The sequence below is a fragment of the Mesoplodon bidens genome (genome assembly GCF_964165515.1).
Source record: "Mesoplodon bidens genome assembly, chromosome: 17".
In the NCBI taxonomy this organism is placed as follows: Eukaryota; Metazoa; Chordata; class Mammalia; order Artiodactyla; family Ziphiidae; genus Mesoplodon; species Mesoplodon bidens.
Genome location: NC_138174.1, coordinates 60,245,905 through 60,261,695, shown reverse-complemented (window position 1 = coordinate 60,261,695; position 15,791 = coordinate 60,245,905). Strand labels below are relative to the sequence as shown.

The window sequence follows — 15,791 nt, the reverse complement described above, 5'->3', positions numbered from 1 at the left end:
TTCATTCCCCTTCAAGAATAAACTTTTCTTTTCCTCACGATCACCATTTAGCGGGAATATACCATGATAGTTCAGAGCATCAGTATTTGAGGTGAATGCCTGGGATCAACTCTCTGTCATCCCTTAGCTCTTGTCTGGCCTTTGGCAAGTTTCCCTGTGGTCTCTAATCCTCAGTTCAAGTGCCATCAAGATATTCAAGTGCTGTTTTGAAGGATTGCTCCAAGGATTAAATGAGATAATACATGTAAAGGCTAGAACAGGGCTGGGACAATATTAATCACCCAATACATTTGTTATTAGGTGACTCTTCCTCTGAAGATCCAGAAAATTAACAGTGAGAGAGGAAAAAACAAATACTGTTTACCCCCACTTCTACTGTCTTCTTGTATCTATCTTCTCAGACAAATCCAACAAGCCCTAGTTTAAATACTACCATTTATAACAAATCTTTCACTTTTCTGAGCATTAAAACATTTGTTTGCTACTCTCTGTTTTGGAAAGAGATCATACACTATTTTATACCATGTTAAAAATATTTTATATAGGTATTTATCTCCAATACATTTTCAACATTCTTAAGAGAAAAGACTTCTTATATTGCTTTTGTGCTTTTAGACTTTCTGGGGAAAAATTTAATCCTCTGCCACACCTCTGTTCACACTGCAGAGTACAAGTGTAACTGAATTGGTGGAACGCAGAGTGGGATTTCGTACATGTCATTCTCAAACCACAGATGAAGAGCAAGTTTGTAGTCTCCAGACATCCCAGCATTAGAGGTCATTCATGTCACAGTCAACTACAAGCCATCAGTCATAACGAGAGCTACGTTACAGCACCTGAGTCCCTGATTCATTTGTCGGGAAAAGATGGACAGACAGTGTAACTTAGATGCCAATGAATTTCAACTAACTTTTTGTTTTTGGAGGAGTTGGGGAGGATGAAATTTAAGTTGCTTCACTTTCTTCTGAAGCCATGAATATAGAAAAGAGACAAGCTGTGGATGAGAAGTAAAACATTAAACTTCACATTTGAACACACTTTGTGAATATTTCCAGTGAGGCAAGTTATATAGATCTTTAGAATAACAAGATAGTACTAAAATTCCACAAAAAATCTCTTTTTGTTTACTAGGAAAAAAATAGAGAATTTCACAACTAAAGAAAAATATTTTCTATTTGCTTGTATATGACACATTACACCTTGATTTTCAATTCCAATATCTTTTGCATATTTAAAAACTTAAGGCCAGTTCCTATTCATAGCCACAAATGCAAAAATCTCATAAACATATTAACAAATTGATTTCAGCAATGTACATATGTAATGTCTAAGTTGAATTTAGTCTAGGAATGGAGATTAGTTAGTATTAATTAATTAGTATAATTAATCATATCAACAGATTAGAAGAAATCCCATGGTCATAATAACACATTAAGAAAATCCATTTGATAAAATTCAATATTCATTCATTATAAAAATTCTCAGCAAACTAAGACTGGAAGAGAACTTTATCTGACATAAGATATGCAAAATCTACAGAAAACCTCACATTTATGGGTAAATAACTATACCTATCACCTTGATTTTGGAATCAAGACAAGAAGAATCATTATCTCTACTTTTATCTAATATTATAGGAAGTTTAAGACAATGCAGAAGGGTAATAAAAATAAATAAAATGCATAAGCATTGGAAAGGAAGGGGAAAAAAACGACCTTTTCCCAGGTAATACCATTATATACAAAAGAACTAATAGGTACATTTGTAAAATTAATTAAGGAGTTCTACCTGGTTGTTGGATATAAAACTGGTATACAAATAAATTACATTCCTACTTACCAGCAACAGTAAGGAAAAAAAAATTAATACATTATAATAGCATCAATTTAGATACTTGGGGATTATATGTCTTACACTATAAATATATGTGTAAGACATCATCCAAGAAAATTATAAATTTTACTAAGAAACATTAAGGACATTAAAAGGGGTTAACTAATCAAGATATATACCATGTTCATTGTTTGAAAGTTGAAATACTGTGAATATGTGAATGCAATGTAATCTCACTCAAAATCCCAATAAATCTGGTAGAATTTGGCAAGCTAATTTAAAAACATATGGAATTTCAAGCATCAAAACACTCAAAGAAGAACAAGGCTCAAGCAGACATATACAGACTTCTTATAAAGATCTACTAATTAACAAACTATGGTACTGACACAAGGACAGGCACTTGGACCAACAGAACAGGATATAAAGCTCAGAAACAGACTCATTCATTTATGGACACCTGATGAATGAGATATTTAGCGCTGCAGAGTAATGGAGAAAAACAGGCTTTGCAGAAAATGGTTTGGAGCCAGTGAGAAGCCATTTAAACACAAAATAAAATAAATGGAACTTACATGGCCCTGTGTATAAAATTCATGTCAAGGGGTGCCTTTATGTGAAATACATGTCTATAATATTTTAAGAAAAATTTTCAAGAGCATATCTTTATTTCCCCAGGTAAGAACTAATTTTCTAAACCACAAAGCACTAAGCATAAAGTAAATGACTGATAAATTCTACTGTATAAAAATCGGGAAAATCTGTGCATCACAATTCACCATTAAAATAGTGAAAATACAAACCATGGTTTGGAAGAAGATTTTTTTTTTAATATACTTAAAGAAAGACTAGCAAAACCAAAACAACAAAAACAATAACAACCACAAAAACTCCTATAAGAATTAAGAAAAAGACAAGACAACTTAGATGAAAAATGGGCACTTTACAAAGAGGGAATACAAATAGCCAGTAACCATTAGTAATGAGGGAAATTAAATTAAAGCAAGTAAGATTCCACTACAAACTCACTGACTGAGCAAAAATTTTAAAGTCTGACCATACATATGCTAGTGAGGATTTGGACAACAAGAAGTCTCTTTGCATGGGGGTGGGAGTATGAATTGGTACAACCATACTGAAATGCTAAGTGGCATTATCTAGTAAATCTGAGTGTATGAAAATGCAGCAATTTCACTCCTCAATATATACTGTAGAGAAACATATATGTGTGCAACAGTGTCTGTGTGTGTGTGTGTGTGTGTGTGTGTATATATATATATATATATATATGTATGTGTGTATGTATGTATATATAAGACAGCTCTTGGCAGCATTTTTCTTAATAGTCCTGACCTGGAAACACCCAAATGTCCATCAGCAGAATAGATCAATAAATTGTGTTACAGTCATAAAATATTCAGCAATTAAAGTAAATAAACCACAGCCACATATATTAAAATAGATGGAACTTACAAACATAATTTTGAGCATCAGATGTCAGACACCCAAAACTACACACACAAAAATACACACAGTATACTGTTGAAAAACAGGCAAAACTTTGTTATTTAAGGACACATAGATAGATGAAAATATAATATTTATTTTAAAATGCATGCGAATGATTCTCAGTAAAGTCAGGAATATTAGATACATCTGGGAAAATAGAAGGGGTTTGTAATCTGGCAAGAGGCCCATGTTTCCTGGAAGGGATGTTTCTACAATACTGGGAAAATTCTACCTTCTGATTTGATTGTGTTTACATGAAGTTTACTTTATATGCACTCATTAAATTGCACATGTTTCATGCTATGTGTCATGTTTAATGATAAATATAAATAATTTACACTTACATAATTGTAGCTATGATTTCATTTATGTAAAAATTATTAGGATAATATTAACAACATCAATAATATATAAATATCATTATTCATAAATAGAAAGACGTAAAGTTGAGTTTAGTAGCTATTTGTGTCAATGAAGTCTGATGCAGTATTTGTCCCACTGTGATTTGTTGAAAGTGAATATGGCCCAGAAGTTGTGCTATACAGGCCACTGGACATTCCAGGACACAACAATGAACAAATAAAAAATTTACAGATCTCAGGAAAAAACAACATGCGCCTTGTCTTCAAATTTCGCTCCATCAACTGCAATTTAGAATAAAAAATAAACAACTTCCCATGTCCTATATTAATTGTGTTTGGTAACAGGGCTCCCCAGATACTAATTTCTACCACAAGACTATACAACTTATTCCAATAATACACCCCAATAATTCGGTTATTCAAACACCCTTTGAAGTGAAATTTCTCTTAATGATTCATAAGCCACAAAAGTATGTGTAAAAAATGAAATATTACTATTCTGGCCAAGATTATCAACATATAAATCTAGTCACATATCTGCAAAAAAATAAGTGAACTGCTGACATAATCCAGAAAGAAAACTAATCAAAAGAAAATGAAAAAGTATAGATACATAAGAAGCCCTTTATCACATAAAGTATAGGAAGTAGAAGAAATAGGGAACACTGCACAATTTTATTTTGTGTGGCTTAGAACTGACACTGATTACTGTAGGTCCAATTACTTGTGATCCTCCATAGTTTAATTAAATGTTTCCAGAAAATAAAAGTAAAGCCTTCCATGTGGACCTTTATCAACTTCTCTTTTCTCCTCTAAAATACATTTTTTAAAAATTGACACAATTACTATAGAACCCATCAGGGTGTATTTGATTTTTCACTTTTTTTATCAAAAAAAAAAATCTTCCCACATATCATTTTCAGTTCCAAAAACTGGTATTGTGGATTCTTAAGCACGCGCTTGACACTAAACAGGTTGACTGCTCTGGGAAAGAATGCGCATACTTATTTGTGGTCTTATTCCATCTGGTGCAATGGTGCCATCTACAGACGTGACTGCATATTTCCACAAGTGCCTCTGAAAAGATTCAAAATAAAGGCTGAAATGAAAGATTCCAAAAGCTGCAGTTCTAACCCTGATTCTTTACATTTTGTAACATTTGTTCTTTTTAGACTATTATAAGACTATTTGTTCTTTTTAGTATATTATAAAAACAACTCATTTCATTTATGTGTCATGAAAATATAATTCAAAATCCATGCATTTATAATCCAAAGGAGTTCAACCTTTATGCCTAAAGACAGAACAATATATCTAGAGATGGTATTAAATTTTAATATTTTGAGGTAAATTACCAAATAAAATGGAACAGGTATATGATATGGGCCTTCCTGCAAAATGCTTAAATCAAGCTAAAATTCAAAATTAGCACAGGTAGAATAATTTGAGCTGAATTAATTCCTAAATTGTGTGAGGAGGCTTTTCAGACAACAACAACAACAAAACCTTTATACTGGAGACATAGGAGGAAAAAATGATATGCGCTGAGTACACTTACTTGACATCTTTTCTCTAATTCTCATACGTCCTCTCCTTGTGCGGCAAGTGTTAACTGGGCTACATCCAAATTAATTTCCTCAGGCCATACTGCTAAAATGTGCAGTAGCATAAGGATTCAGATCCATGAGATTTAACCGCAAGACTAATCCTCTTTGCATTCTACCACAACCATAAACCTCAGGGGAAATCCTCCACAGTTTTAAAAAGGGCTAAAAGGGTCTGGCACCCGGCTTTTCTACGGTAACTCACAGAAAGCATCTTCTGTGTAGCTTTAAAATACACATTATTACACACCAACTGCTGGGCTCTGTTGCACCGGATGTTTTCCTTGCAAAGATATACTATAAATAAAAATTGTAATAAAAGATGATCTCGGAAACAGCTGGTTCCAGGGATGAAGGCATATAAATGACTAAGCAGTTAATTACCTTCCCCTTGATTTCAATGTGGGGTGAATTCACCCTTTCTTCAACTAGACAGAATAGGAGCATGCAATGAGTAACCCCAACTGACAGCATCTTTTCTCTCTCTGAAACTAAATCCATCATACTTGTCACACTCCTCTAACTCACGCTATTGGTCTAGTCATAGCTTCCCTATCATGGGAAGAAAGAAGCATCTTGAAAGGAAACAGCATCTCCTACAATTCTCCCAATGCCATTCATTGAGGCTTTACTTGCATATGCCTGCACCCATTCAACAGATACTTCCCAATGCCCACCTGTGTCAAAGGCAGAGGACATACAAGTTTGCACTAGACACAGTCCTTGCCCACAGAGAACTTACAGTAGCAGAAGGGTACATGTAGGAGGTGGTACAGTCAAACACAAATAAATTACACACAGTAAGTCATCAAATATTTATTAAAGGAAGCCCTTTCTGGCTAATTCAGTCCTTATTGGTCTCTCTCTCTGATCATCCTGAGGTCCAGAGCACTTACACTGTGTAACCCTGTTAAGCTAGGTAAGCTTCCTGAGGAATGGGGCAGTGAGTTATACTCTCTTGCTATCCTGATATAATCAAGTAGGGACTCAACAAGGATTTCATGATGTGCTGGTTGAAGCAGAGGAAGAGGGAGGGAGAGGTGGGATGAGAGAAGGAGGAAGAAGTGGAGAAAGAGAAAAAAGAAAAGGAGCAGGAGGAGAAAGGGGGCATCTCATTTGAATTTTTCTTTGCTTTAGGAAAAAGAAAACGTCTCTACCTTGTGAAAAAAATCTTTCCTATTTCGGTGGAACCTGAGTAGAAAACCAGAAGTCTAGGCGGAGGCACTGCTAGAGCCAGAGTTGTGTGGTGGCGACAGCTGGAAGGTACATCACGTCCTGCTCACTTAGGAATCACCACGTGCAGATTTTCACTACCGTGGGTCCCATGACTCAGGTACCTGTGGGACTAGCACATGGCCTGTGAGCCCTCCTGTATCATTTTTTGGGGAAATGATACTGTAACAAAGCAAGTATTAGAAGGATTCAAGGAAAGAAAGGACCATAGGAGAATAAACAGAGGCACATTGCTTTTCCTTTCCCTCACTGATCCACCAAGAGCAATGCACGCTCTGGGCTGCTGTGGTCTCGATCTTGAACGAAGGTGGTAGCCTTTCTAGTTATTCTATCGCACACCCATTTCTGCTGGTCTTTTAAAATCAGCATTGAAGACCATTAGAATGCAAGTTATGTCTATGATGTTTTTGAAATCGTCCAATGCCTGCCGTAGAAAAAAGTAGATCTCAGAGGTTTACCATCCTCATGTATAATAGCACCGGGTCAACAATTAAAGTGACAATAGCATACAAACAGTTAAAAACTATTGCTTTGCGAGCTTCCCTGGTGGCGCAGTGGTTGGGAGTCTGCCTGCTAATGCAGGGGACACGGGTTCGAGCCCTGGTCTAGGAGGATCCCACATGCCGCGGAGCGGCTGGGCCCGTGAGCCACAAGTACTGAGCCTGCACGTCTGGAGCCTGTGCTCCCCAACAATAGAGGCCATGATAGTGAGAGGCCCGCGCACTGCAGTGAAGAGTAACCCCCACTTGCCACAACTAGAGAAAGCCCTCGCACAGAAACAAAGACCCAACACAGCAAAAATAAATAAATAAATTTAAAAAAAAAGAATAAGGTCTTTGAATGTAGAGAATGTGCTTAAAAAAAAAACTATTGCTTTGCAACAAAAACTTGAGAACAAATTTCAGTATTATTTTTGTAAAAATACTGAATATTATGGTGGTGTCAGGCTCCTTGTCCTATATACTCTGTTAAAACTGAATTTATAAAGTCTGTAAGTGGGAGATTAGTAGATAGATATGGATATGGATCTATGTATACAGAGCCACAAAGAGAAATGGATATAAATATAGATGTGTATATGATAGAATTTCAAGAGTACATAGAGGTATCCCTGAAATCGATGCTAAATCTTTCAGTTAAGATAATTTAAAAACCTTAGCCTAAATACTGACCATCAAAACCAGTGTACACATTGATAGGATTTAACTCTTGGGGGAGGAGGTATTTTAAGTGCTGAATTAGCTAAGTCTCAGAAAGAAAAATGTACTATTTGTTTTTAAATTAATCTGGTTTCCTAAATTAAGTAGGTTATTTCTAATCCAAAACATCTTGCTTCACACAAAGAGGAGATACGGGAAGAAAATTGAATAGGATCAGTGCTTGGCACCTTTCTAAATATCCCCCTTTATATCCAAGACTTGGCAAACCTCATCTAACCCCTTCCTCCCCACCCTCCCTTCCCTGACCTGAGAACGCTTCTGATATTGACCCTACTTGCTCCTGGATCGCCCAGGACTAACCCCATCTTTGTACCAACCACCTACCAAAGAATATGATTCTGTTCTGCAAAAGCTTTTTACTTTAGTGAAGTCTGGAGGTTCTCACTGTCATGCTAAACAAGAGTTTGAGACTTGGCAGCCTGACGCACGGCCGCCTCTGTACCACACCACAGCAGCCGAAATCTTGGCAGCCAGTCAAAAGCTAATGAAAATTTCAAAGGTACAAAGCTCTTCTCATAGCTCCCGAGAAGCAAGAGAGCTTTCAGCAGGATCATAACAGGTGCATCAAAGTAATCCAAAAAGGACAAAAAAGAAAAAAGAAGGCTTCGTGGACCCCCCAAAAATAAGAATTATAAAAATAAACATGTACACATAAATCGTGTTTTATATATGTCAAAAAGCTCCTTTCAATATCCATCAGGTAACTGCAAGAGAATCAAAACAGACCTGCACAAACTACAAGAGGTCGTAAGTATCAGAATTTATTCAAGTTTAAAGAACCAACGTACATATCCATAGATTGAAATGCCTCACTTTGGAATTTCTGCTTCAAATCACAGAAACGGAGTAGTTATATAACACTGTGGTCTTAAACTGCACAAAGTATATTTTTAACAAGTAAAATGTGTGGGAAACGAGGAGTACAGACTTCACTTAAGCTCTGTATTTCTGGACAGCAATCCAAAGAGGTCAAGACATTTTTTACCAACAACTCTTGGAAACTGGGACAGGAGGAATAAAAGCAAGAGTTGTCTGATTTTTCAACCCTTGTCTCCATTTCTGCTATTGAAGTTTACATTATTCTAGCAGTTAAGTGATTGGTGATACAGAACAGAAATCAAGAAAGTTATCCTCTCTGCTGGTGAGTAGGCTAGGAATGCTGAAAGGGGGCAGTAAATAAGTACAGAAGAGGAACTCAAACAACACAGCAAATTGTGGAATATTGGACAAAATACCAAACAAAAATGGAAGAAATGCAAGAATTAGAAGAGGAAAAATTGAACCTTAGTGTTGATTCTGGGTCTCTGTTTCCCCACTTGGAAAACATAAGTAATGATAATACATGTTCAGACCACTTCACAAGTTTGTTGGAGAGTACAAATGATCTAGTGTTCCAGCGTTTCATAAATATTTTTTCTTAGTAACAATATTTTGGGTTTTCTTATTTTTTCATATTCCTAGCAGTGTTCCTTTATTCTGTAGTTTCAAAGCAACAAAAATGCATATGTTAAAAAGAAAGTGGCACATGAATATAGTGGGGCATGATTTCACAGTAAGAAACAGGACAGGCAGATTTAATAGACTCCAAAGCAACGACATTTTTATATTGACCACCTGGACTTCAAGCATCAGTTGGAGTCTATGCTAGTTCACTTCCTCTCACGTAGCACATTCACAAATGTTTTCTTCACTGAAAGTACAGTTCTTTGTTATTCAGCCCATAAAGCCAGCTTTCAGGTGCTACACTTCTGCTTTATTCACTGTCTGCTCTGTTCTGTTTCACTAGACACGGCAGCTCCACACTGTGGCTACACTGAGAAAATGTCCTGAGAGCGAAAGTGGTTGTGTGTACTTCGACGCTGGCTGTGATGCAGCATGATCACTGAAGACAGAAGATGTTAGCGATGTGCCACAATTTTTTATATACAGATTCGGATGCAGAGGCCAACATTTTGGGGCTTCCCATTTGGAGTAGACTTATTTAACACAGTCCTTATTTTAGTGGATAGTAATAATGATTCTGTTTTGCCCATAGGAGCATTTTATTCAAGGCAATTTGCACCAGAGAAATAAATGACCTACTATCACAGTTTTTAAAAGAAGTAATCTCTCAAAACTACTTTAAATATAAAGTTGCTTTATGTTTATGGTATTAGGTCAGTGGTGATTATAAAGCAGATAGCAACTGAATGATGGTTGTAATGATACAATTGTAGAGTTTGTAGAAATAACACTGGCTTTGTAGCCAGATTTGGGTTTAAATCTAAGCTCAACCATTCACTGGCTCTCTAATACTAGTTAAATGACTTAATCTCTAAATTTTGCTCCCTCATCTGCAAAATAAGGGAAATAATAAATGTCTCTTTGACGTGTAGGAAAGCATTAAGTAATTAAATATCTAATAGAAATTCTAGAACATAATAAACAGTCCATAATTGTCATTTGCTGTCCTACCAAAAGATGAGGACAATGAGGTCACAGGACTTAGTCATCCTATATGATAAACTCACAGTCCCAGATTTAGTACTCTGTTATTACACTAATTACTTCCCTGAAAATAAATTTTTATTGTTTTATGAATTACCTCCAAATTTCTGCTAGTTTCACTGTGGAATAAAATATGACTTTTTCCCTTGTAATGTAACAATTTAGGACAACTATACACCACCACCCATTAAATAAAGTGCTTTTTTTTTTTTTTTTTTTTTTGCGGTACGCGGGCCTCTCACTGTTGCGGCCTCTCCCGCTGTGGAGCACAGGCTCCGGACGTGCAGGCTCAGCGGCCATGGCTCACGGGCCCAGCCGCTCCGCGGCATGTGAGATCTTCCCGGACCGGGGCACGAACCGGTGTCCCCTGCATCGGCAGGCAGGCTCTCAACCACTGCGCCACCAGGGAAACCCAAAGTGCTATTTTTTAATTGCACATAGTTCCCTGAGAAAAATATGCATCCCTGAGTCTTGGATTTCACACTGTAACCTTCCCTAAAGGCTCATAGGCAGATATAGCCCCAAAACGAAAGAATTATTTCTTAATGCCTGCTTCGTAACAGAAACCAGATTGATATTATAATAGTTTCCACTTTATTTTTGTCATATATATATACTTTTTCATATATGTGAGAGATATATTCAGTATAAAAATTTAACCTATATTTCACTATGTCTTTGGGACATGTACACTCTGCTAAAAGTTTCTCTTTACTAAAAAAAAAAAAAAAAAAAGCAGAAGATGGGAATTGTATGTGTGGGGAAATGAGCTCGATTATTATATTATATTCTGAGGAAATCAAAAAAGAATACTAGACTTCCAGTTAATTCCATGAGCAAAAGTGAGCCGAATAGCTGAGGAATTCATCTGATCTGACATTCTGCTTGACTACACATATTTTCTCTAACAGAGCCACAACCAACAAGACGATCATAGTTTCACCAAGTCAAATGCCAGCAAGTGGACAGGTTACTTACAGTTTTGACACTGGTGGGGCAAGGCAAAGACAAAGGAAAGGACTCTCGCTTATTTGTTACGCAAACTTAGTGTCAGGAGAAACTATTCATCACCAATTGTCATTCATAAGGTCGCTCTCTGTCATTGGAAACACTGCAGACAGGACAATTACTGTGATTAAACCGCAGTGGATTTAAAATATTTCAGTAGTGGCTAAAATAACTATTGAATACTGACAGTAAAGCACCAGATTAAAGGTGCAAAACTCTCAGCTAATTACTCTAAGTTTAAAATATCTGGTGATACACAAATATAATGCCAAAGCACATTAAACAGGTATGGAAATGGATGAGAGTTAATCATGTTCCTTAGAGATATAGTAAAGCTACCCTTTTCACAACATTAAAATTTTAAATCTTAGACCATGTCCTTTGGGTTTACAGTTTGCATTGCTGACAACTAGCCATGATTATAAAATTTACTTTAGCCATTACTTTCAACTCGTTTATCTATATTTTCTAATCATTCCTCTAAGATGAAGTTACCAAGGGCCTTCTTTGTGTTAGTTAAAACCTGGGAAGCTAAGTACTGGAATACAGAGATATAAAACCATGTTAGCACTGGCTCTGAAGTGGTTTATTGCTGCATGGAATTTTTAGCTTAGTCCTATTTACACGAATATTTCCATGAAGCATGAAGGCACCACTCTGGAGAACTAACGTAGGTCCAAGGACCCAGTAAGAATCAGAGAGGCTTCAAGAAATCATCATTACAATACAAGGTTTCGTGGGCAGGAGTTGATAGAAAATAATACACATGCATAATAAATATTTTCAGTTTTCTCTTTTGGAGCATGAGTTTGCAGATCTAGACTTCCTGTCTTGCCATCTCTGTCTCTGAATCATGGATAGATGCTTAGTGAAGAGCTGTCATGCAGTCATGAGATTTCAAATAGCCAAGTGAGAGAGCAGTCCAGGAAACTAGGAGAACTAATCAGAGTCCATGTGATCAGTGTCAGTTCAAAGGCGAACAGAGAGCTCCGTTCTTAATAGATGGGATGTATCAGAATCCATAAGAATGACAAAGATAGGAGAAGGCACAAAATCAAGGCCGGCAGAGCTATAATCAATACCCAATGAACTGGTGCAAGCTTGTTTCTTTCACACTGTATTTAGGTCCTCTTAGGCAGGGGTTCCCAACCCCGGGCCGTGGACCAGTAAGGGTCCGCTTCCCATCGTTCCCCATTGCTGGCATTACCACCTGAACCAACCCCCGCCCCACATCCGTGGAAAAACTGTCTTCCACGAAACAGGTCCCTGGTGCCAAAAAGGTTGGGAACCGCTGCTCTTAGGTTGCTACATCGTGTTTGACATCATGAAAAAGCAGAATTCATTCCTAAAGTGAAAGGGATTGTTACGTTCCTGGAAGAAAGGAGGGTAGAAAGTGGTTTTAAAACTTCTAAAATAAGTTATATTCAAATCATCCACAATTCATTGCTTTTTCCTAGAAAGAGCTATCTTATGTAGGCTAAAAAGAATACACACTGTGCTTTGTGACCGCCTGGAGGGCTGGGATAGGGAGGGTGGGAGGGAGGGAGACGCAAGAGGGAAGGGATATGGGAACAGATGTATATGTATAACTGATTCACTTTGTTATAAAGCAGAAACTAACACACCATTGTAAAGCAGTTATACTCCAATAAAGATGTTAAAAAAAAAAAGAATACACTTGGTTCACTGGTGCTATGTATCTAAAATTCAGATTTTCTAAACTTTGTTCCATACTACGCTAGTCCCACAGGTATCTATGCAAGAACATTTCGTTGCCAAATACTGTCAAAAAAGAATGAACCATACAATTGCCTCCAAGGAATTCACTGTGCATTGTCCTATTCATTGCTTTAAGAATTCTTACAGTTAAAAACTGATGAAAATGTATGTAGTATTTTTTTAAATATACTGTCTCCAAAATTATTAGAAAGTTTTCCTTCCTTATTGCTCTTCTGAGTGTCTTTCAAAACAAATAGTGGAAAATATTTCTCTATATAATTGGTCTTCCACTTGTTTAATTCCCTTTACACTCATGCCTATACTGTTCAGCTGAGCAATTCATTTGACACGTGGGGTTTTATAATTATTCATAAAAATGCACAGCAGATCATCATCCCTCAAAAATACTACTATTATCACCAGTAATTAAATCTGCCAAATTTATGCTAAAGCAAATCAGGGAAATAAAATGGCTAGTTCTTAGACCACGTAGGAGTCAGAGATAAAAAATAAAAGTAGAAACAAAATTGTCGGTACTTCTCAAATTATTTTCCAAAGTATAATGTTGCCTTACTCACTAATATTTGATTGAAGGCATTTACAGTCATTTACCTAGAAAAGAAATCTCTCCACTGCAATGTACCTTCTCTATGCATGTGTGTGCATGTGTGTATGTGTGTCCATTTCTTTTATTTACAAGTCTATATTACTTATTAATTTATTATGTAATCTCCTCTTTTTACATGGAATAAAAATTTATTATATTTGAAAAGGATATTTAGAGTGATCATAACCCTGTTCAGATAATGTCTATTTGTATTTATATTATGTCAAAAAAGTAAAACCTATTGTTTCTCAAAACTTAGTGGCCAAATCTTGGATGCTCTTTGAAAATGAAGATAACTATGCCAATTTACAATGACTATGATTAATTAGGTTAAGAGGAGGACCTAGAAATGTGTATTCTTAATAAACTCTAGGTAAATTTGATATTAGTCTGTGAAGCAGGCTTGCAGAAGCACTGACTTATTAACAAGAAGTACACTACTCTTTGAACACTTGAAAAAAATGCACTGAATGTATTGAAACCCTATTATAAATACTTCCACCAAATGGTGCAAATACAAATCTTGATGTAATGTAAAATTATGGTAATTTTGGGATAATGCTGATAATATTTTTAGATAAGTCAGTTCATTTCTTTGGTTTCTTTCTTTCCCTTTCCTACTAAATCGTACATATACACCAACTTAAAACAAAAACAAAAAAACATATTACATTTCCATTCCCCTTCCCACTAATTAATATACATACAGCGTCTAGTTCATTTATAGTTAAATTTTCTATTGAATTTTCTTGTACTCATGTGGAAATCAGGCATTAAAAAAAAAAGAAAGGCAACACCATTTTGGTCTACTTCTATAATTTACTACTTAATCTTGGAGAAATAATTCATCTTGTTTGAACTTTATTTCCTGTTCTGTAAAAATGGGATAATACATCACAGGGTTATTGTAAGGATCCCACAAATCAATTAATATGAAAGGTCTTTTAAAATAAACAGGTGTTGCAAGAATGTGAGGCATTCTCCCCTCTCATGCACTTATTTGAATAATACTATTTCAGAATGAGGAATGAATTCTTGGTTGTTTTAAAATAAAATTTAAAATAAAGATAAAATAAATTAAACAAAGTGAAATTAAATTAAATTAAAAATTCAGAACGGCGGAACCCTATTTCTCCTATTGTTTGGAAAAAACTTCACTAAAGCCAAAATGCATTACATTTGTCGATGATTTGAACAAAACAAAACATGCAGTTAAAAACTTCACTAAATACTTCTCCATATATTAATAAAAAGGAAAAACTTAGTCCACTTTTTTTTAACAGCTTTATTGGAGTATAATTGCTTTACAATGTTGTGTTACTTTCTGCTGTATAACAAAGTGAATCAGCTATATGTAAACATATATCCCCATATCCCCTCCCTCTTGAGTCATCCTCCCACACTTCCTATCCCACCCCACTAGGTGGTCACAAAGCACAGAGCTGACCTCCCTGTGCTATGCGGCTGCTTTCCATTAGCTATCTATTTTACATTTGGTAGTGTACATATTTCCATGCCACTCTCTCACTTCGTCCCAGTTTCCCCTTCCCCCTCCCCATGTCCTCAAGTCCATTCTCTAAAGCTGCATCTTTATTCCTGTCCTGCCCCTAGGATCATCAGAACCATTTTTTTACTTTTTTTAGATTCCATATATATGTGTTAGTATATGGTATTTGTTTTTCCCTTTCTGACTTACTTCACTCTGTATGACAGAGTCTAGGTCCATCCACCACACTACAAATAACACAATTTCATTTCTTTTTATGGCTGAGTAATATTCCATTGTACATATGTGCTACATCTTCTTTATCCATTCATCTGTCAATGGACACTTAGGTTGCTTCCATGTCCTGGCTACTGTAAATAATGCAGCAACGAACATTGTGGTACATGACTCTTTTTGAATTATGGTTTTCTCAGGGTATATGCCCAGTAGTGGGATTGCTGGGTCATATGGTAGTTCTATTTGTAGTTTTTTAAGGAACCTCCATACTGTTCTCCACAATGTCTGTATCAATTTACATTCCCACCAACAGTGCAAGAGGTTTCCCTTTTCTCCACACCCTCTCCAGCATTTACTGTTTGTAGATTTTTTGATGATGGCCATTCTGACTGGTGTGAGGTGATACCTCACTGCAGTTTTGATTTGCATTTTTCTAATGATCAGTGAAGTTGAGCATACTTTCATACGTTTGTTGGCAATCTGTAT

General features: G+C 36.1%; 1 protein-coding gene across 1 annotated transcript in view; it reads right to left on the bottom strand.

Annotated features, from left to right (window-relative positions):
• GPC5 (glypican 5) overlaps nucleotides 1-15,791 on the bottom strand; it is a gene marked incomplete at both ends in the record, with an annotated part of 1,313,977 nt that overhangs the window by 949,041 nt on the left and 349,145 nt on the right. The gene's annotated exons all lie outside the window — the stretch shown is intronic.